General features: G+C 37.4%; 1 long non-coding RNA gene and 1 pseudogene across 1 annotated transcript; one reads left to right on the top strand and one right to left on the bottom strand.

Annotated features, from left to right (window-relative positions):
- Positions 1–9180: 9180 nt before the first annotated feature.
- Positions 9181–10325, bottom strand: LOC137735703 (uncharacterized). Its single transcript, XR_011068677.1, has 3 exons — positions 9884–10325; positions 9732–9775; positions 9181–9559 (listed from the first exon to the last, which is right to left on the bottom strand). It is a non-coding gene; the product is annotated as an uncharacterized lncRNA (long non-coding RNA).
- Positions 10326–18774: 8449 nt separating this feature from the next.
- Positions 18775–21962, top strand: part of LOC137734221 (lysine-specific demethylase JMJ26-like) — an 11563-nt pseudogene continuing 8375 nt past the window's right edge.

The following is a 21962-nucleotide window of genomic DNA, read 5'->3' as shown; positions in this document are numbered from 1 at the left end:
CATACCAGGCCCGAGGGGCTTGTTTTAAGCCATAAAGAGATCTATTTAGCTTGCAGACAAAGGAAGGCTTAGAGGTATCAACAAAACCAGGAGGTTGTTGCATAAACACCTCCTCTTTCAGGGAACCATGAAGAAACGCATTACTAATATCCAACTGATGAAGGAACCAATCATTTTGGACAACAAGGGTTAATAAAATGCGAATGGTGACTGGTTTGGCAACAGGACTGAAGGTTTCTGTAAAATCAAGACCGGCTTGCTGGTGAAATCCCTTGGCTACAAGGCGAGCCTTGTACCGATCAATCGTGCCATCAGGTTTCCTTTTAATCCGGAACACCCATTTGCAGCCCACAATATTGTGGTGAGGAGAGGAAGGGACTAAGGTCCAAGTGCCTGTATTTTGGAGAGCAGCAAATTCATCGGACATGGCTTGAACCCAATGAGTATGTTGAGAGGCCTGGTGGTAAGTTGTAGGCACAAAGGAATCAAGGTTGAGGGGATGTTTAGTGGCAGAAAGAGCTTTGGGTTTGAAAACTCCAGCTTTAGACCGTGTGATCATAGGATGAGAGTTAGTGGGAATAGAAGGCTGAAGAGGAGAAGAAGAATGAGGTGGCAGAGGAAAAGACGGATTAAGTGGAGAAGAAGAGGAGGACATATGGGAGGGTGCAGCATCAACTGGCTGAGATGAAGAAATGATAGACGAGACGGAAGGGTGTTGAAGAGTAGAAGGAGAGACAGAAGAATGGGGAATGGTAGGAAAAGGAAGGGTGAAGGAAAGAGATGAATCAGAGGCAGTGGAGGATGGCAGGGAGGATGGAGAAAACTGCCTGGTATCATGAAAGGGAAAATGGTCTTCATTGAACAGGACATGCCGAGAAATATAAAGGCGCTGAGAGTGGAGATCTAAACAGCGATAACCTTTGTGCTGAAGACTGTAACCCAGAAAGACACAATGCTTGCTCTTGCCTTCCAGTTTCGAGGAAGCATAGGGTTTGAGCCAAGGATAGCAGCTGCAGCCAAAAATCTTTAACTTGGAATAATCTGGAGATTTGCGAAAGAGAAGTTCCCAAGGAGATGTATCCAACCGAGAAATAGGCAGCCGATTAATAAGATACAAAGCAGTGGAAAATGCTTCAACCCAAAATTTGTGTGGAACCCGAGAAGAAACCAAAAGAGTTTTTGCAGTCTCAGTAAGGTGGCGATGCTTCCGTTCAACACATCCATTTTGTTCGGGAGTGTGAGGACAGCTATATTGATGAGAGATGCCATTGCTGGAGAGAAATGAATTGAACACAGAACTGGTGAATTCACCCCCTGAATCAGATCGCAAGATTTTGATTTTATTACCAATCAAGTTCTCAACATAGGCCTTGAAGATGACAAAGAGAGAATAGACCTCAGATTTAGCTTTCATAGGAAACAGCCATGTGTATTTAGTAAAATCATCCACAATCAACAAGTAGAATCTGTAACCAGTAACAGAAAGGACTGGAGACGGACCCCAAACATCACAATGGCGTAACTCTAAACTAGTTGAAGTAGAACTAGTGCTAGGAGAAAAAGACAGCTTATGATTTTTGCCTATTGCACAATCTGTGCAAAAAAAAGATACAGACTTGTCACCAATGGAGGGAAGACACTGCTTATTTAAAACTTTCTGAAACATAGCAGAGGAAGGATGACCAAGTCTGTGATGCCATGTCTTCAACGAAACTTTAGTGGTAAAAAGAGCAGTATGTGAAGAAGAAGCCGGAGAGAGACCTTGAAGGGGATAGAATCCGTCTGTAACTGGCCCTCTAAAAAGCGTCCTCCCCGAAGAGCGATCCTTGATTTCAGAACCATCAGAATCAAGGGTCAAAGAACAGTAGTTATCTTTTAAGAATTGATAAGCAGAGAGTAAGTTGAATTTCATCATGGGAACATGAAGAATATTATTCAAGCGGAAAGAGGCATGTGGAGTTGTGACAATAGAGTTACCAGTATGATGGATAGCCATACCTTGACCATCACCAACATACACTTTGTCTTCGCCAGAATAAGGATGGGGAGACCTAATTGCAGAAATGTCATTAACAATATGAGACGTAGCACCCGAGTCCATCAACCAAGTGGGAGCAGATTGCTTAGAGGTAGTGTGAGCACACATAGCAGCAAGCTTGGCAGGAGGGATTTTGCCGGCAAAAGAATGATTCATCCGATCATAGCAGTCAAGAGCATCATGATCAAACGAATGACAGATCTGGCAAGAAATACGACCACCAGAATTGGGACGATTGCCAGAGTTGTTGCCACCAAAATCAGTACGACTGCCAGGATTGGATCTGTATTGACCACGATGTCCACCATAATTGTTGAATTGAGGACGATTGTTGAAGTTCTTAGAGAAATTACCGCAATGATTGCGCTGAGAAAAATGTCCACGAATACCACGATTGTTGTTGTGAAACCTGGATGACACAGATGACTGGTGAGCAGCAAAAGCTTGGGGAAAAGGATAGAACTGAGATGGTGTAGGAAGGAGAGGAGGTTGAGACTGCGCAGCAAACGCCTGAAACGGCTCAGAAGCAGGGGAAGCCATATTTTTCTTCTTGCGATTCATGAAAACTTCCTTGTTAAGCAACAAGCCATGAAGTTCATCCAGAGTTGTGGTAGAAATCCTGAGCATGAGAGAGTCAATGAACGACTCATACTCATCAGGTAAGCCATTGAGAGTGACAGCAATTAAATCATGATCAGAAACCGGAGCTCCAGCAGCCATTAAGGAGTCAGCAAGACCTTTGATGCGCTGCAGATAATCGGAGATAGAAAGATCGCCTTTGTGAACGGAGTGAAGGCGAGAGCGGAGCTGATGAATGTGAGCTGCAGACACACCACCAAATCGATGCTCAAGATTTAACCAGAGATCGCGAGATGAGGTGACACCAACAGTGAACGGAACAATATCCTTAGAGAGAGTAGAATTCAACCAGATCAGGATATTCTGATCTTTCTCATACCACGTTTCGAAGGCAGGATTTGGAACGCCAGTGCTGCAACCAGATTCATCAAGAGTAAACGGCGGCGGGCAAACCTCCGAGCCATCAATAATACCGGTGAGTTTGTAACGACGAAAAATTGGAGCGAATAGAGCTTTCCAGACAAGATAATTGTCACGCTTGAGCTTCTTAGGAACCATACAGCTGATATTCTGAACAGTGATAGAAGAAATTGAAGAAGAAGAAGAATTAGGGTTCATCCCAGTAAAATTGGGGAAAGAAGCCGCAGGAAGAGGAGTAGCAACAACTTCAGGTTGCACAGGAGAAGAAGTCGAAGACGCCATGATCGAAGATCAAAGAACAAATCAAAGAGCGAGGAAGCAACGATCGAAGAACAAATCGATCGAAAAAAAATCGCAAGAGAAAGAGGATCGAGAAGCGGTTAGGCAGAGAGGCGGTGATACCATATAAGAAACTGACTCTTTGTATTTCATTACTTAATGTGTAAGAATTACAACTCAATATATATACAGTTCTCTAACAAAGCTTAGTACCTAATTACACATAATTAGGTCTCTAATACAAAGATTAGTTACAAAACTGTTACATCTATAAATGACAGCTGTACAAGCTGTTAGCTATGACTACTTATCCCTTTACCACCTACCAAAAACAAAAGAGCTCATGTCAAAACAAGTTTTCCAAGTTGTTCGGAGATGATGGGAAAGCGCATGAGAAGAGCTTTGGGATACTTGTGAATAGTTTCTATGAGTCTATCAAATGGCATGAAGTGAAGAAACGTAATTATAGCTAAAAAAGATGGACAATGGGAAAGTAGAAATCGATTACTTGAATAATCAGGAATAATTAGCGATTCCAAGGCATCATTTCAATGCGAATCGATACGTAATCCATGTTGAAACTTACTCTTCGATCAAACCAAACCAATAACAGAAAACCATGAACAACGGAAGCACACTTTATTGATTGAATAAAGGAATACAAGAAAACTCACACATACAAACAGTTTTCTTGTCACATAAGTCTCTCACACACTATATCCACATTAACTATACCCTAACGTTAAGGACCCTTTTTATACTAAATCAAAACCTAATCCTAAACTGAGTTGGAATCCTAAACCTATCTGAAACTTGCGTCCAAGTTTCCCATACCTATTACAATTAGAACTCCCACACCAGTTAGGAACCCTTCTCGGATTCTATACCAACTTCTAACAAACTCCACCTTGGTAAGAACTCCGCCTAGAGACTTCTTCTGCTTCCATCACTCCACCATTTTCAAGTATCAAACCTGTCTTACATGCACCAAACCCAGACAATGACTGAATTTTGATGCACCAACCACCTTTGTTAACATATCTGCAGGATTATCAGCTGAAGCAATTTTCTTTACAAGAATCTCGCCTTCAGCTATAATCTCCCGAACAAAATGATATCTTACATCTATATGTTTGGTTCTTGCATGATGCACTTGATACTTCGCCAAGTAAATAGCACTTTGACTATCACAATGCACATCTATCTTGCGCTGTTTAACTCCCAAATCTGCTATTAATCCCAGTGTCCAAATAGCTTCCTTAATTGCTTCTGCCATTGCCATATATTCAGCTTCTGTAGTTGATAAAGCAACAGTTGGTTGTAGAATTGATCTCCAACATATAGGACCATTCGCCATGGTAAACACATATCCTGTGGTAGATCTTCTTTTGTCTAAGTCACTAGCAAAATCAGAATCTACATATCCAATAGAGAACTTCTCGATTCCTTTATCATTCCGCTCAAAACAAATTCCCATGCTCCTTGTTCCATGCAAATATCGCAGTATCCATCGAGCAGCTTCCCAATGCATTTTTCCAGGATTATGCATAAATCTACTTACTAATCCAACTGCATGAGTAATATCAGGTCGAGTACACACCATGGCATACATCAACCCTCTAACCAAACTAGAATAAGGAATGTCCTTCATCTTAGTCCTTTCTTCATCAGACTCAGGGCATAACTGCGTGCTCATCTTGAAGTGAGAGGCCAGAGGTGTACTTACAGGTTTGGTTTCATCACGGATGCCAAACTTGTGTAGCAATCTTTCCACATACTGTTTCTGTGATAAACACACTAGTCCTTTCTTTCTATCCCGTGTGATTTCCATCCCCAAAATTTTCTTTGTTTCGCCAAGATCTTTCATCTCAAACTCATTTTGCATCTGAGTTTTGAGTTTTGAGATTTCTGTTTGATCACTAGAGGCAATGAGCATATCATCTACATAAATCAGTAAATATACATATGTACCTTCCCTTGTTTTCTTGTGATATACACAGTGATCGTATTGGCTCCTAGTGTAGCCAAAATCCTTCATAACCTTGTCGAACCTCAAGTACCATTGCCTTGGTGATTGCTTCAAACCATATAGTGATTTGTTGAGCTTGCATACTAGATTCTCCTTTCCTTTCTCTTCGTATCCTTCTGGTTGACATATGTAAATTTCTTCAGACAAATTTCCATGCAGAACGCAGTTTTTACGTCCAATTGTACTAATTCGAGATCGAACTGTGCCACCAGTGCTAGGAGGATTCGAATGGATGAATGTTTCACCACGGGAGAGAAGATTTCATTGTAATCTATTCCCTCTTTCTGAGCGTAGCCTTTTGCTACTAATTTGGCTTTAAACCTTACTGAACTTGCATTATTTATTCCATCTTTCTTTGCATACACCCATTTGCATCCAATGGCCTTTCTTCCCTTAGGTAGCTCCACCAGATCCCAAATTTTGTTCTTCTTTAGTGACAACATCTCATCATCCATAGCTTCATGCCAATTTTTAGCTTCTTTACTCCTTGATGCTTCTGTGAAATCTGTAGGGATGTTTACTTCGATTACTGGCAATGCGTAGGCTATACAGGAGACGCAATCTTTGAATTTAGCAGGAAGCCCAACCTCTCTTTTTCCTTTTCTCTTGGCGATACAATCTTCTTGATCTGGTACATCATTAATCATACTGTCCTCTTCTTGCTTTTCTTCTTGATCGACACTGATTTGACCCTCATTGTCGTGTTTGTCTTTATCTCTTGAATGTTCAGTTTGTTCTTTTGCTAGCTCCACCTCTTGCACAATCTTTCGATCTTCTCTTAGTTGCATATGGGTTTCATTAAACGTCACATTTCTGCTTATTACAACCTTCTTGAGTTCTGTACTCCACAATCTGAATCCCTTGACGCCACTGTTAAACCCTAGAAAGATAGCCTTCCTTGCTCTCGGGTCTAATTTATTTTCTTTCACATGGTAATACGCATCACACCCGAACACCCTTAGTCTGTCATAATCTTGAGCAATTTGTCCTGACCATACTTCCATTGGAGTCTTTCCGTTTAAGGCTGAAGAAGGAAGACGATTTAGAATGTGACATGCATAACTCAATGCTTCTGCCCAAAAACGTTTATGCAGTTTTGCTTGTGACAGCATACATCTGACCTTTTCTAACAGTGTTCGATTCAACCGTTCTGCAATTCCGTTCTGCTGAGGAGTTTCTCTAACACTGAAATGTCGTGTTATACCTTCCTTTTTGCAGGTTTCAAAGAAGGGATCAGACGTATACTCTCCCCCATTATCACTTCTTAAGACTTTCAATTTTTTCTCATTCTTCCTTTCGACTGTGTTTTTCCATTCTAAGAAAATATCCAGCACCTCATGTTTGTGCTTCATCATATAAATCCATGCTCTTCGTGAATAATCATCAATGAAGGATACGAACCATCTCTTTCCTCCTAGGGATTCATTCTTCGCAGGCCCCCAGACATCTGAGTGTACATAATCCAGGATTCCCTCCGTTTGATGTATTGCCGTGCCAAAACTTACTTTGGTTTGTTTGCCATGGATGCAATGTTCACAAAAATCGATCTTCCCACTTTTGGCTCCACTAGTAAAAAAAACACTTTGCGCGACGTAGGTACTTTCGTCGCGCAAAGTAACAAATCGTTGCCTAAGGGTTTGCGCGACGCAACCTTCGTCGCGCGTTAATTGTCGCGCAAAGTCTGAGACGCTAGGGTTTGAGCGACGGCCCACGGGGCGTGCGTCGCGCAAAGTAGGTTTGCGCGACGGCCACGGAGTGCGTCGCGCAAAGTAGGTTTGCGCGACCAACGGAGTGCGTCACACAAACAAACTTTGCGTGACTAACGGAGTGCGTCGCGCAAACTCACTTTGCACGACGCACTTCATTGGTCGTCGCGCAAACCCACTTTGCACTACCCACTTTGTGCGTCACGCAAACCCACTTTGCGTGACTAACGATGTGCGTCGCGCAAACCCACTTTGCGCGACGTACTCATGAGTCACGCAAAGTGGGTTTGCGCGACGAAGCCATGCGTCGTGCAAAGTGATTGGTCGTGCAAAGTGGGGAGTAGTTTTGGTCAAACTTTTTTTTTTATTTTTTTAATTCTTGATAAATATTGTAATTAAATTCGAAAGAATAATTAATTAACCAAGCAAAAGTATTTAATTATAAAATATATGAAAATGTACATACAAGATCCGAACAAAAAAGAAAAAACTAAAAGTGAACTAGGTTTAATACATCAAGCTACTAGGTATCAGGGCGAGGTGGCTCTGAGGTCGAAGGTGGACCAAGATGAAGTGCTGGTAGTGAGATAAGATTTGAAGGCCGGACATCTGTATGGCTTGTACAAGGTCTCTCCACGCCCCGCCATATGACATCATCTCCTCGCCCTGGGCCCTCAGCTGCTCCTTCATCCGACGACGAGTGATCAACTGCGACATCTATACACTTATTCAACCATAAAAATATAACATTAGAAACTAATCCTACAACATTTTTCTTAAATGCAACAGATAATGTTAGTACATAAATACAGAACAACTAGATACATACATACATACATAAATACAGAACAACTAGATATATATATATATATATATATATATATATATATATCTATATATAAGTGTCCCAATCTTGTCACAACTACATAAATACAGAACAACTAGATATATATATATATATATATATATATATATATATCTATATATAAGTGTCCCAATCTTGTCACAACTACATAAATACAGAACAACTAGATATATACTAGAAAGTGTGACCCGCGCGTTGCTGCGGGATTATGATATATTATGGTGAAAACATATGAAAGATCATGTATCCAATGATTGTGGACCTAATAATCATGCACTCAACACCAAACACCAAAATGTCATCAAACCAAAGTATAACTTTCATTTAACTAAGTTCTTAGCACTTCAATTCAATCTTAAGTTAAAAAGAGTAGTTCAATTGACTAAAATTACACAAAAGGGAGAAAGACATAACAAACAATCGTGGAAAGTTGTACAGTGACATTGATCCTGCAAGTTAAATATGAAAAATGTTCAAAAGAATGTAAAAGCTCAATTCAAATCATCCCTAGCATCAGTAGATTAACAATGAAAAAAAAAATTCGTATAAGTTTATATGCTTGTTGCTTGACAATTCAGCATGGGAAAAAAATGCAAGGAAAAAAAATATTGTTAAATATCCGGTGAATAAGTGAATGACAGTGAACATTACATTTAGTATAACATGAATATGCACGTGGATAGTAAATACTAAGCAAGAATATGCATAGGTAAATAGTAACCATCAATTAACCATTTTAATTAACACTTTAAAAAAATTGTTTACGTATAAAAAATTCTAATACAAAGAATAATATGCTCTGAATATCATAAAAAGAAATCCATATACTATACAAACACAATCAGTATGAAAATATATATCATTTGACAATACAAAATCAAGCAATGTCTAAAGATGATAAGCAGATCCCAGATAGTGTTTATTACATAAAGTAGAAACATTATATCATATGCATTAAAACAATTAACAAACTTTCAATGGGCAAAACTAAAGGTTTATTAATTAAAATCATTACATAATGATTGCTCACCTTTCGTCAATCAGTATACAGTGCAGACTTGTATTTTTATAAGTTGTTCCTAAAGTTCTCGGTCTCCACATTCTACACACGTGGACTTTAATCTTTATTGCCTTTTTATGCGGTTGTACCTAATTGATAGGTGTTGGAATTGCGTCTTCCATTCAAGCTACTCAAATTAAACACAAATTTTGTAAATTTGCAAACAGTCATTGCAGTAAGTTTAAAATAAACGCTGGAACAACCTTTCAATCCCAAACAGTCATTGCATAGAAATCCCCATTAATGAAACCTTTATACACAAACCCTTCAATAAATTTATATGCAAAATAATATGAAAATATCCTCTAATGTAGAGGGAATTGCACGTATGGAGATTCAAAAAAGAATATTCTCTCTGAACCCGTATGTGGCCTCTCCCAACCTTTCAATCCCAAACACCCTGTACTTGTCCAAGCAATCCTTTATAAAGTCAGTCGAAAACAAAACATCGATTCCACGAAAAATTAAAAAATTCCTACTTTTAAACAGAAGAATCCTCACCGACAGCTTCAAAGTTGTTTTGTAAACCTCTCAGCATATCTTTCCCAATTGTATTTCTCACCTCCATCCTCTCCTACCTAACCTGAGCAATCCATGTTACCATACAAACAAAACCGAATTTGGTAGCAGGGTGAAAGCAAAAGCAAGCACTATTACATTCAAGTAAAATAAGGAATTTCAAAACGTTATAGCAGAAAATCAATTACATACAATTTTTCTTTAAACACTCTTTAAATGCAGAAAAGAAAACTAACCTCTTGTAGAAGTGATGAGAACGAATGAAAAATCAGAACACCACCTGTTCAAAAATACAAAAATCAAAAATCAAAATGAAAAAAGAAAAGAAATCAACTTTCAAAACTCTGTGCAAAATAGTGAATTTCTGTTATGATCATAGTATCCTCACCATTATCTTTATCACTACCCACCTACAATTCCTTGCTCTCTGTTTTCAAATCACTCTAATTCTCATCCCGGTTAACGGTTTCAAATCGCCACTAACTTGTACAATTCCCAAATCATAAAATTCCAGTAAGGGTATGCCGAAACACAAAATTCAATTTCATTGTGTACATACCAACATAGAGATTGAGACAGGTTTTAACTTCTACAATTCTACTCATTTTCGAGCCGTAAATTTTCCCGGAAACAAAAGAAAATGAAAGAAGTCGTACCTGTTCGAAAGAGTGGATGCAAGTTTGGTGGAGCAGCGATGGCAAAGATCTCTAGTGAGAAAGCCAATAAGATGAAGCAAACCATTGAACAAAAAAACCCAGATTTTTAAAATTAAAATCACAAACATTTCAACATATATGTCGGAGAACTCACCAGGAAACCCAAGCTTTCGAATTGGCGATTTCCTGAAAATCAACCTTTTCTAGGTTAAAATTTCTTCCCGAAGGCAACAGATCCAACATTCATGCAAAGAAAATTCGAATTGAAAAATAATAATAATAATAAGAAAGTTAGAGAGACATACCTTCTCGCGGAGGCCAACGATTCGGAGCTTGAGAGAGAGCTCGAGAAATCTGTGGAAGCAAATGGAAGAGCCAGCTTTTCCATGTTTCTTCCCCTCCACGATGAGCAACACGTGTATAACACTATAGGGGGAAGAAAATCCAACGAAAAGGTGCACGATGAGGACGTGGGGAGCAGTAAGGAAAATCGAAGGAGGATGGTTCAAGATTTCTGGGTTATGTTCGAATAGAAGGAGGAGGGTTCAGTTGGGTTAGGTTTGAATAGAAGGAGGAGAGGGAGATAAAGAAGGGCTGTCATTTGGGTTCGAATTGAGGGAGATAAAGAGGGCAAAGTGGAAAATTTTGGAAAAATTGAAAAAAAGCGCCTATTTTTCACTATTATACCGCCAAAATTATCATACCTTGCGCGACGTAGGTGTTTAATTCGACGTCGCGCAAAGTTGTTTTGCACGACGATCATACTAAGGCGTCACGCAAAGTATTTAATTGGAAAAAAAAAGTATTATGAAAATTACCGAAAATGTGACTTTCCTCCTTTCAAATTCAAATTTTTTTAAACATAAACCCCACAATAATATATTTTTCTAACAAAAACCCACAATAACTTTTTTTTTCATATATATCAGTCAATCTCTTAAGTATTATAAGTACGAAATAAATAAATAAATAAAAATCTACTTAGTAAATATATATACGGTTGAACTTCATAAGAAAAGCATCGTATGAAACTAGTTTCAAAGATCCAACCGTCAAACTTGTTTCTATATGCTTCGAGATCGCATCAGCCAAAAATCGCAAAAAACAAACATGCAGAGATCAAGTAAAGGGACAAAACTTTTTGACGATTATAAACGAAAAAGCACGATTTAACGGTTATTTTAACTCCAATTTTGATGATTTTTTTACAGCTACACTCCTTGATCCTATATGAATACAATAAACAAATTTGATCGTCAATTTAAAATGTTTACACAAGTGGATACCACAAAATCTTATGTTATACTTGATGAAAGTATAAATAAACTCCAAATGTTAGTGAATCTAATGTTTTGATGTGATACGCATTGTACGAAACTAGTTTTAACGATCCAACCGTCAAAGTTGTTTGTATATGCTTCGAGATCGTGTACACCAAAAATTGCAAAAAACAAACATTCAGAGATCAAGTAACGAGACAAAACTTTTCGACGGTTATAAATGAAAAATCACGATTTAACGGTTATTTTAACTTTGATTTTGATGATTTTTTACAGCTACACTCATTGACCTTATATAAATACAATGAATGAATTCGATCTTCAATTTAAAATATTTACACTAGTGGATACCACAAAATCTTATGTTATACTTGATGAAAGTATAAATAAACTCTTAAGTGTTAGTGAATCAATCGTTTTGATGGGATATGCAGCTTAGAAACTAATTTCAACGATCCAACCGTCAAACTTGTTTATATATGCTTCAAGATCGCATACGCCAAAAATTGCAAAAAACAAACATTCTGAGATCAAGTAATAAGACAAAACTTTTCGACGGTTATAAACGAAAAATCACGATTTAACGGTTATTTTAACTCCGATTTTGATGATTTTTTACAGCTACACTCCTTGACCCTAAATAAACTCTTAAGTGTTAGTGAATCTATCGTTTTGATGTGATACACATCCTACGAAACTAATTTCAACGATCCAACCGTCAAACTTGTTTATATATGCTTCGAGATCGCATACGCCAAAAATTGCAAAAAACAAACATTCAGAGATCAAGTAACGAGACAAATATATGAACGTATACATAAATTAACAAATTGGAAATGGAAGTTTAAAAGATGAGTTAGTGTTTATATTATCTCAACTCTCAATCATGAGGAAGTAGAACTATGTGCCTTATGGTTTACAATTGAGTATTATATGATTAGTTTGAAAATTTTCTAATTTATTCAGTTTATAATTGGCCATAAATAAATAGGAGTTTATAATGTGCGTAGAAATCACTTTCCAAAAATATATCGTATGCATAAGATTCTTGTAGCGCCTTTGGTTGCTAGAGTTCAAACTTCTCCAGTCGTCATATGTATTTGTCCAATGTTCAATCCGGGTTAAGCAATTATATTTGCATTCAAATTTAAATTCGTTGGTTTTGTCCAATCAACTCTCATATCTTTTCCCACCACAACACTAACACTTGCAAATAGCAACATATATAGCAAAAATCAACAACAATGTTAGTTAGGTGATAATGTTTTAGCTCAACTTTCTGTATGTAAGCTAAAGAAGCTTCTAAGCCACACACGATTGATAATATATAATGTTACATGTTTCCTCCTTAAATTCATTTTTTCAGCATTTTTATTTAATATAAGAACACAATATTTGTATTAAGTTCATAGTTTTTATATGCATCAAATGAATGTCTATCTCATATACTATGACTACTTTCTGGTAGATAATTTCCTTAATTTTTGGTATTAACAGCATGGAAAGGATCCTAGAAATACTCATATGCTAAGAGCACTAGTAGAAACAAGGTTAGTTACACAATATTTTTCAAAGCACATTTACTAGTTAAAGTATTGTTGGAACTACCTGGTGTATAGAGAAAAAGAAAATCAACAAGATAGTTATCTCCCTTGATTTTACAATTTCAATTTCGTAAATGAATCACATGAAGGATCTACATATTATTAATTCAGTTTACATCATGTTTAAGAGCAAGGGAAGGATTGCAATCGAAAAAACATAAAGAATTAATATCAATTCAAACCTGATCTGGTAGACGATTTTGAAGAGAGAGATGGAAGACGGAGGTAGCTGCTGCAACTGGGTTTGCAGTTTCTGCCTCCCAAACTAATCAAATGAAATAAAAAAAATCGTTGACTTTGCGCGACGCAGGTGGGCATACGTCGCGCAAAGATGTTTTGCGCGACGCAGGTGGTCATACGTCGCGCAAAACATCTTTGCGCGACGCATGCCCACCTGCGTCGCGCAAAGTCAACGAGAGAAGCGGTACATCCTTTTTCGTTTGGCGCCAAAAGTTTGGCGACGAATGACGGCGTCGCACAAAACTGCTTTGCGCGACGTATGTTCACCTATGTCGCGCAAAGGCGTTTTGAGCAATGCGTTCGTCGTCGCGCAGAGTCAGTTTGCGCGACGTTTTGTGTTATACGTCGTGCAAACGGACTTTGCGCGACAAAATTTTCTCCGTCGCGCAAGATTCCGTCGCGCAAACATGTTTTTCTACTAGTGCTCCCTCTAGGACCCCTTGTTTAATCAATCCTTGCAATGCCTTGTTTCCCACGTGCCCTAGCCTCATATGTCATAGACAAGATGTATCTGATTGATCACTTGCTGCTACCATAGCCATCGGAGATTCAATAGTGGTGCCTTCTAACAAATAAAGCAAACCCCTTATTGGCGCTTTCATTATCACTAATGCTCCTCTTACAACCTTCAATGTTTGTTTTTCTGAGTAGAATTTACAACCTTGATCTTCAAGAGTTCCAAGCGAGATTAAATTCTTCTTAAGATTTGGGACATATCTCACCCCTTGTAGCTCTCGGACTACACCATCATGGTGTCTGATTTTAACACTACCAATTCCTTTCATTGCACATGGATTATCATCCCCCATATATACCATTCCAGTGAGGGTCTTGAACGAAGAAAACCAATGACGTTGAGAGGTCATATGATGCGTGCATCCAGTATCAAGCACCCAGTGATTCATATAATTTATTCCGTCTGATGCAGTTAGGGCACAAACGAAATCTTCATTGTTAGCCTCGACAATGTTTGCCTCTGAGTCTTCATATTTCTTCTCTTTGTTCTTGGCTTTGATTTTGGGACAATCCTTTTTCCAATGCCCTTTCTCATGACAGAAGGCGCACTCATCTTTATCGAGAAACTTTCTGTTGCTTGAGGCACCTCTCAAACGAGACTTGCCTTTCTTCTTAGTTGCTGGTTTTCTTTCCTTTGATCTTCCTCTTACCATTAGTGCTTCGGAATTGTTTCTCTCTTGTCTGTCTAAATTGCGGACTTCATGATTCATCACTGCGCTTGAGATTTCATCAAACTTAAGAGTTTCTCTACCATAAATCCATGTCGTAACAAACGACTCGTAAGATTCAGGTAGGGAATTCATCAGAATCAACGCTTTATCTTCATCTTTGATCGTCTCTTCTAGGTTCAGAAGTTTAGCAATCATCTTGTTAAATTCTTCAAGATGGTCAATCATCTTAGTTCCTTCCTTGTACTGAAAACGATACAATTTACTCTTAAGATAAAGTCTGTTTTCTGCACTCTTCTTCAAGTACTTCGATTCCAACGTATCCCATAGTTCTCTAGCTGATGAGATATTCATTACACCATATTTTTGTGCTTTTCCAAGACATAGTCTAATCGTGGAACATGCATGTGCATTCAGCCGCTGCCATTCCTCCTTCTTCATTGTTATAGGCATGTCTTCAAGCACCACCAGTAAACCTTGTTGAATCAGTACATCCTTTACTTCGCACTGCCACATAGCGAAGTTATTTGTCCCAATGAATTTCTCGATCTCAAACCGAGCACTTTGCACCGAAGTCTTGGTTACCTCAGTACCCCTATCATCTCCACTTTCAGTTTTTGTCATCGTTTTGATTTGACCACGCAACCTATGGCTCTTGATACCACTTGTTGAAACTTACTCTTCGATCAAACCAAACCAATAACAGAAAACCATGAACAACGGAAGCACACTTTATTGATTGAATAAAGGAATACAAGAAAACTCACACATACAAACAGTTTTCTTGTCACATAAGTCTCTCACACACTATATCCACATTAACTATACCTTAACGTTAAAGACCCTTTTTATACTAAATCAAAACTTAATCCTAAACTGAGTTGGAATCCTAAACCTATCTGAAACTTGCGTCCAAGTTTCCCATACCTATTACAATTAGAACTCCCACACCAGTTAGGAACCCTTCTCGGATTCTATACCAACTTCTAACAATCCATTCCCTGTAGCATTGTATAAGGCTCCTTGGAATATAATATCGAGGCAACACTCTTGTTTTCAGTTGATCAGAGAGGAGATCACCAGTGACGGTAGGGTGGATGGGTGGATGGTTGTGAGATTTTTTGGTTTTGGAAGGTGGGGTGGGGTGGGGTGGATTCAACAAAAGAAAGGGTAACACTGGAATTGTTGGGATAAATTTTAATTGTGGGTTGTTTTTAACAATTTGTGGAGTGTCAATAAAACAACCTTTCTTTAAATACTCATATTAACAATTTATTATTATGTTTATTTTAAGTATGTTGTTAATGACACCCCAAAAATATAATTTAGAAAGAAAAATGTTTTTATGAGAAGTGCACAATTATGTGAAAAAACAAAAAAGGGCATATAACTGAAGAAAAAAAAACACTTGTTTAATGCTAGCTAGACCATCTATTTAAATTTTATTTTATAACTATATGATGTGATTGTTGATGATTGAATTATTAAGAGAAATGCAAGGGATACTATTTTAAAGTGGGACTCTCCATGAGCTCTCTGTCACCTCATGTTTTTTTACACAATATTATATATTATTGGCACGTGAATTGTGCAAACAATATGAGATGACAGAGAGTCCACGGAGAGTTCCATTTTTAAGAGGGTCTTCATAGCATTACTCTATTACTTAAGTGTTAATTAACGTGCTTATTTTTTATTGGTGACAACCTGACATCAAATAACTTACAAATATGGTTTAAAAAATTGGTATACCTAGCATTACTCGTAACATTTTTATCTAAACCCACCACAAATCCTAACCTATGCTCAGAACGAACATCACATGGCCATTGGAGAATTTTCACAAATGGCCGTTTGGTATAGAAGTTGGTAGTTGCGAAACATTCAGTTGGACAAGTAAAAGAGGTTCGGTTGACAGAGGGCAAAGGGGATGAAAATTTTCTGCGAAATACTCAAATTCCCAACTTCTGATTTAAAAAATTAGCCATTTTCTACAAAGTCTCTTAAAATTGGAATTGAAATACTCGAATCGTTAGTATTTTCACAGTCTAGCTCTCTGTTTGAAAGAAGAAAATAAACCTAGAATTTGTACGAAATTCAAAAATTTTAAATTAACATGCACTGATTTTCTTTTTGAATTTATAAACATAGAATTTTAGAATTTTTGTGTTGAAAAAAAAGTAAAGAATTGAAACCTCAAGTTCTCAAGTTTAAATTCATGTAAATAGTTGTCATTTCTAAACTTTCATAAATGAGAGTTTAAAACAAATAAAAAACAATAAAAACTCAACCATGATTGCAGCCACCACCACCACCCACCACCATTATCACCGTCGCCGCTGCCACCACCCACTAGCATCCTCACCAATGCCACCACTATCACTCACCATCAACCACTCACCACTATCATCGATGCTACCGCACCGCCACCACTACTCACCATAATTTCCACCATCCATCATCATCACTACCACCCGCTACCACAAACCATCATCATTGCCCGCTACCAACACCCACCATCATCATTGCTGCCGCCCACAATCTTCACTGTCGTAGCCACCACCACCACTAGCACATTTCCTAACTGCTATGTCTTATTTATATATTAAACTTAGCATTTAAATCGCATTCTAATTTTAGGTTAGTCAAATAAGAAATTTCACAAATTTTGAAAAATAATTTCATCATTCAAATGCAATGTAAATGAATTTGAATCAAAATTTACCCCAATGCAGGCATTCGAACATCTATAATTTTAGTTATTTAATTATTCTAAATTCATTAAAAAAGATTTAGTGTTGTAGAGATTTAATGAAAATATATTAGTGTGCTCAGATTTTTTTTTTATTATCAACTTAGTTATTCATTAGATTTGAACTTAAAAAAAAACTCCTACAAGCGAAGAGGAACATAGCCGACATCACCTACTGTCCCATGGTAAGCAAAAAATGTCAGCGCTCCACAATTTGAGCTGTTTAATATCTAACAGTTCGGAGATCGAATAACTTAGGATTTTCAGAATTTTAAAATTTTAAAATAAAGAAAAAATACAAAAAATATGTTTAAAGCGTGAAGAGAGACATAGATGAACCGCTTATTATTATTGCAGTTTTTAATTAAACAGCTAGTCGGGTTTGGTTTTGTTAGGCTCTAGACATGTGTGCACCTAAATTTTACTTCGTCGTTGAGTAAAGGGGGATCAGGATTCTCTCTTGATCTTTGTATGGGGATCCTCATGACCAACAAGTGTGGGCCTTTGGATGAAAATCCAACGGCCCTTTAAAGTTATAATAATTATAGCCGTTGGATTTTCATCCAACGGTCCACACTTGTTGGTCATAAGGATCCCCATACAAAGATCAAGAGAGGATCCTGATCCAGCAAAGGGATCGGTTGGTCCAGAAAGGCATGGGAGTCTTTTGACATAGTTCATAAGCTATTTCAATTATTTTTATTTTTCTATTTGAATAGAAATTTCCCATCCCAATATCTAATATAAAGCCCTTTATCTTTGTATTCATTCGTCAAATCTTGTTATGCTCCATCCGAGCTTAGTTTTATCTAAGAAGCATCTTGAAATTACTTGTCATGGGCTTATGCGATGAAGAATGATTTGCTCGGGAAAAAAGAATCTTGTGCTTATGGGTCATTTCAATTGTCCAAGACTAGAGAAGGGGATTTTCGACTGAACAAGTGGCTTGAGTTATGATGTAGACAAAGATTCTTGTGTTATGATTTATAAAAACCGATCCCTTTTTTTCATTCCCACGTCAAAAAATTAACCTAAACACTATAAAAAGATTATACAATTTTCTCCTTTTGTGAGTAGTTAAAAAAATAATAATCCAAACTTAAACAAATTTAATTATGCATTTACATAAAAAAAAAAATTCATAAATAGTAATGACAATTTTTAGACGAGTAGAGTTGCAATAGGCAAGTTACTATTCAGAGTGACGAGAATTGTCATCCCGCTTCCCTTATCCTTTGTCATGGTATAAATTAATGGGTGAAATTGCAGAATTGGAAGGAAATAAAAATGAATGGAGTAGATATAGAAAGTGAATGAACTCGCTATGACCTGTAAAAACAAAATCTCAAAAAATAATGAAAATTGTTTTTGCAAGAGGAGGGAGGGAGGTATATGAAGGCCACGTAGGTCATCACTATCAAGACATGCAAGAAGTGGGAAAAAGTATCTGTCAGCGTCAACTCTCAAGTCTTATCAACCAACCTGACGCTTCAAGTTCCGGCTTCTCTCTCACTCTCAAATCTCATTTATCAGCCATCAGCCATCAGCCATCGGCCATCAGAAATGAGTCCCGCAGAAGGTCGAAAGCGGCCAAGGAAATCCTCAGAAATGAGTGCCGGAGAAGATACTTCTTCAGACAAGGACAAGGCCAGTTTGGGTAACCCAAATGATGGATTAACAAAAGGGGCAATCGAGGAGGAGAAGAAGAAGCGACGTAGTCACGAGGTATTACCAGCAGATGACAAGCAGTTTGAAAATGTTTACAGGCGACGGCTTCGTATGGACGATAAGCATCACAAGGAGAAAAAAACCAAAGGAAGAAGTACTTAAATTTCTAACTTCCTGTTATTAATTTTTCGTTTAGTTAATTCGTTTTCATTAGTTTTATGTGTGAATTTCAATAATATTTTGAATTTATGAACCCTAAACCCTAATGTTTTTGGGTTTTTTTACAGTGGAATGAAGAGGAGTACTCTTTATTGTGCCACTGCCATCAGTGTAAGAGGAATGATAAGGGCAGGGTTGTTTGGTGCAGAACTTGTAAAACAAATCGATTTTGTATCCCTTGCATAAAAAATTGGTAGGCATATATATGTTTGCTCCAATCTTGCTGATTATTTACTTATTTGAGATTAATTACAAATCTGTAAGAAAAAAATTGACTGAGTACTGAGCTGGGCTAAGACCTCATGCATGCTACTAGTCCATTCGTATTCACGTACGAAAACCCTAGGAAGAGGTGATTAGTCTTAGAGAGAGTGTTTGGGTAGGGAGATCAAACCACTTTTCTAATTATGGGCGAGTGGAGAGCATGAAAGTTTGTGGAATTAGTGATTTCCAATGCTTCTATTTGGTTTTGTTAGGTTCTTATGCGCAAACACGCGATTTGGACTCGATCTTTTACTCTAATTAGGAGTCATGGCGCAAACTCTTTAAACTATTCTCACTATCAGAACATGGGTTCAAATTTTATCCAACTCATTAATTATAACAAGTACAATCCATGTAGACACGTCTTGCAATGTGTATGCGGAATTAAATTAATGTCCACAAAGTTGTCTTTGAATAAGCCCCAAGTTCTCGCTCACTTTTTACCCTTATAATTCTTACTATATCTCATCTTCCATAAAAGTATTTTCTTCTACTGCAGTTAATTGATTGCTGAATATTTGTTAACAAAGATTTTTGAAATAAAGTATTAATGTATATCGATGGAACCGGGGGCATGTTAGCACTGGATATAGTCTGTGAGGTTTCTTTATATGCGTAATTAATGTAAAACTCCAAATATTTTGAATTGATATAGAATTTTGTTTAAATAGTTTTTATGATTGCTTATTATCAAGTTTTGTATTGTCCAGGTATCCTCATATGTCGGAGGAAGCCATTGCTGAAGCTTGTCCTGTATGCCTTGGAAATTGCAATTGCAAAGCATGCTTACGTTTAGAAAAGGTTCCTGTTAAGGTCAGTTTATTTTTCTTTTGCACGTCTCCTGGATTTTTACTTGTTTGTTACTTAAGCGGAAGTCTGACAAAAAGTTTTATGGTTTGTATGGTTGAAGTTGAAGAATCTGTTGGAATTTCACATTTGCAAAGATGACGAAGTTGAGCACTCTAAGTATTTGCTTCAAGCATTGCTTCCATTCTTCAAAAGACTTAATGATGAACAAGTGATTGAGATGGAGATTGAAGCTAGGAGACAAGGTATAGTTCTGTGGCAGACACGTGTTGGAACTCATCAGATAGTCGGTCACTAGCTAGAAAACTTTGCTCTCTATATCCTAATTCCTAATTCCTAACAAAGATTTCATGATGGTTAGGGATATTACCGGTGTTAATTTTAGAACTTAACCATTTCCCACATCTCATAATTTTTTTCTTTGGAACTTAAGATGAGATGGGTGCATTGTTGTCACTAGTGTCACTTGTGGAATACAATTTCAACTTTTCAGTTAAATCAATGTTTCTATCTGTCTAAATTGTCAATATCTTTTCTAGAAAAAATTTGAACTAAATAATTTTGAACTAACTACTATAATTAACTTAAGACGTAAACTTATAACTAATGATCAGTTGGATTTAATTTGAGAGTGATTGTATTTTATGTAAAAACAATGGATGAATATGAGTCCTATATGTAGTTCTTTTTTCTTCTTATGATTCATTTGTCATTCACATTCTGAAATCATTTGATATTCTTCTCAATTGTTCACCTAGTACCCCAAATATGAATTGAACCTTTTTCCTTGTTTTAATTTTCTTTTCGGATGTCTTGGGACAGGGATACCTTATTCAGAGCTAAAGATACAAATGTCAGATTGCCCTGAGGATGATCGTATATATTGGTAGAGCCTTTACCATTATCATATTCTATTTTAAATTTGTTCTTCCTATCAAACATTCAAGCTTAACTTTTTTGTTTTCTTTTTCAGCAACAACTGCAAAACTTCTATTTTTGATCTTCACAGAAGCTGCCCTAAATGTTCCTATGATCTTTGCCTCGCCTGTTGCCGGGAGATTCGAGATGGACACCTGCAGGGAGGTGCAGATGAAATGAGTATGAATATCAATTGGGGCTTGAGCTATTTACGTGCTGGAAAAGGGAACATTGCAGAAGTGCCTTCTGAAACTAGCACCAAGTGTCATGTATGGCCGAAATCTGAGTGGAAAGCAAATTTAGATGGGAGTATTCTTTGCCCTCCGAAGGACATGGGTGGTTGTGGTTGTAGTCTTTTAGAATTGAGATGCATGTTTTCTGTAAACCACATTAGCCAGTTGGTAAAAAAAGCACAAGAAATTGTTGAAACAGATCAACGCATGGATGCGTCGGGAACTTCTGAACAACAGCGTTGCAACTCTCTGTGTATCCTTGACGCGACCAGCAATAAGTTTAGGAAAGCAGCTTCTCGAGAGGGATCTGATGAAAACTATTTGTACTGTCCAAGAGCTAAAGACATCCAACCGGAGGATTTAAAGCACTTTCAATGTCATTGGATCCAGGGAGAACCTGTGATTGTAACTAGTGTTCTTGAAACTGCATTAGGTTTAAGCTGGGAACCGCAGGTCATGTCGCGCGCTTGTCGTCAGACACGACATGCTAAGCGGGATAGACATATCGAAGTGAATGCCATTAATTGTTTGGATTGGTGTGTTGAAAATCAATGTCAAAGTTAGGCAAGGAAAGTTAGTCAATGTTAGGTATGGTTGAATAAAAATTATTAGGTGCAATTAATGTGTTTTGTGTGGTAATAA

This window comes from Pyrus communis, chromosome 5 (genome assembly GCF_963583255.1).
Source record: "Pyrus communis chromosome 5, drPyrComm1.1, whole genome shotgun sequence".
Lineage (NCBI taxonomy): Eukaryota > Viridiplantae > Streptophyta > Magnoliopsida > Rosales > Rosaceae > Pyrus > Pyrus communis.
Note: the sequence above shows the minus strand (reverse complement) of the source record. Positions and strands in the feature narration are given on the sequence as shown.